This window comes from Penaeus japonicus, unplaced genomic scaffold, assembly GCF_977035675.1.
Source record: "Penaeus japonicus unplaced genomic scaffold, GWHDUDI00000001_assembly GWHDUDI00000002, whole genome shotgun sequence".
Lineage (NCBI taxonomy): Eukaryota > Metazoa > Arthropoda > Malacostraca > Decapoda > Penaeidae > Penaeus > Penaeus japonicus.
Window position 1 is genome coordinate 6,592,651 of NW_028234404.1, and position 2,500 is coordinate 6,595,150.

At 37.0% G+C, this 2,500-nt stretch overlaps 1 protein-coding gene across 1 annotated transcript in view; it reads left to right on the forward strand.

Annotated features, from left to right (window-relative positions):
• LOC122252390 (tubby-related protein 4-like) overlaps window positions 1–2,500 on the forward strand; it is an 84,074-nt gene that overhangs the window by 5,257 nt on the left and 76,317 nt on the right. The gene's annotated exons all lie outside the window — the stretch shown is intronic.

Genomic DNA, 2,500 nt, shown 5'->3' on the forward strand with positions numbered 1-2,500 from the left:
ACACACACACACACAGAGCCATCCGACTTCACATATTCAAATCACCAGCATCTATTTAGAATTTCATGATCGTGATAGCGTCATGTCATATCACGATTAATGCATGACTCGTGCATGAACGTGGGAGGATGAATAGGTGGACAATAAAAAAAAATAATAAAAAGGGTGTAAAGAATGGAAATAAACACGGGGAAGCATAAGGAAAGGAGGAGAGGGTGAGAGTAAGAGAAACGGTGAGAGAAGGTGAGAGATTGAGAATGAGAGTAGGAGTAAGAGTAAGAGAGAATGAGTGTGAGAGATAGATAGATAGAGAGTGAGAGGGAGAGGGAGAGGGAGAGGGAGAGGGAGAGGGAGAGGGAGAGGTAAAGGGAGAGGGAGAGGGAGAGAAGAGAGAAAGATAGAGAGAAATATAGAGAGAAAGAGAAAGAGAGAGAGAGAGAGAGAGAGGAGAGAGGAGAGAGATAGAGAGAGAGAGAGAGAGGAAGTGTGTTTGTGTGTGTGTGTGTGATATATATATATATATATATATATATATATATATATATATATATATATATATATATATATAGAGAGAGAGAGAGAGAGAGAGAGAGAGAGAGAGAGAGAGAGAGAGAGAGAGAGAAAAGAAAGAAAAAAAGTGTTGGGAACATAAAAAAAAGAAAAAAAAAAAGAAAAAAAAAGACAAATCGACAGAGAGAAACGCGAAAGAGGGAGAAAAAATAAAAGACGGGGTGGGGGGGGTGGGGGGTGAGGGGGTGGGGTGTGGTGAGGGGGTTAAAATGAATGCCATATTTATCAATGTATTTTTTTTTCTTTTTTTTTTTCTTTTTTATTCATTCAGCTATTGCGCGTTATATCAATATTGCTATTCATGCAATCGACATCGTACGCATCTTGCTATTCATCAGTACCATTAAAATCACTATTTTAAGTGTGGCAGTGATGGTGGTGATGTGATGATGGTGGTGGTGGTGATAGTGGTGTTGTGATGATGGTGGCGGTGGTGATAGTGGTGTTATGATGATGGTGATAGTGGTGTTGTGATGATGGTGATAGTGGTGTTGTGATGATGGTGGTGTTGTGCTGATTGTGGTGTTGTGATGATGGTGATAGTGGTGTTGTGATGATGGTGGTGTTGTGCTGATTGTGGTGTTGTGATGATGGTGATAGTGGTGTTGTGATGATGGTGGTGTTGTGCTGATTGTGGTGTTGTGATGATGGTGATAGTGGTGTTATGATGACGGTGTTGGTGATAGTGGTGTTGTGATGATGGTGGTGATGATAGTGGTGTTGTGATGGTGGTGGTTTGATGTTGGTGATAGTGGTGGTGTGATGATGGTGGTGATAATGGTGTGATGATAATAGTGGTGTTGTGATGATTGTGGTGGTGATAGTGGTGTTCTGATGGTGGAGGTGGTGTTGTGATGATGTTGATGGTGGTGGTGATAGTGGTGTTGTGATGATAATTACTGACTGATGATGATGAACGTTATATTTAATGATATTGTTGCAATTGTGTTTCAAATACTGTTACCGTTAGTATTAGGGTATTACAATTACTACTTAATAATTCTATATCCGATTTTAATGCATTTCTAAACCACATGAGTAATAACAATAATGAATTTAAAAATACCGCCGACATAGAACAGAAAACGGAAGCCTCCCTTCTGTCTTCATAGAAAACGAGATGATTTGATTAATCTCAAAGACAGATTTTCTCATTAATTTAATCGCCTCGGCAGTGCTGCATTCTCGGTAATGATACAATGAATGCGTTTGGAAAAGATATGTAATTTACATTAATTTTGTTTGCAAAGTATTTAGCGTTCTTTTTGATTGGTATTTTTTTAAGAGACATTTTATCTACGATAACTTATATTTTGTATTATTGTTATCATGATTATTACTACTATTATCATTCTTATGTTGATTATTATCATCAATATCATTAATAACATTATTATTTTATCGTTTTCATTATCATTATAATCACCATTACTGTTATCATTATTATTGTTATCTTTACCATTACTATCATTATTGCTGTTATCGTTATCATATTTGTTATTAGTATTACCGTTGTTGTTATCATTCTCATTATAATAAAAGATGATACAGTGTACCAAGGTGTCGGAATAATGGGCAAGGGATTCTCGACCCTATGGCAAAGCGTGGTAAGGGGGGATGAGGAAGGGGGCGAGAGGGGAAGGAAAAGGGAAGGGAAGGGAAGGGAAAGGAAAGATATATATATATATATATATAAATATATATATATATATATATATATATATGTATAGATATATATTTGAGAGAGAGAGAGAGAGAGAGAGAGAGAGAGAGAGAGAGAGAGAGAAAGAGAGAAAGAGAGAGAGAGAAAGAGAAAGAGAGATAGAGAAAGAGAAAGAGAAAGAGAAAGAGAAAGAGAGAAAGAGAGATAGAGAAAGAGAAAGAGAAAGAGAGAGAGAAAGAGAGAGAGAGAGAGAGAGAAAGAGAAAGA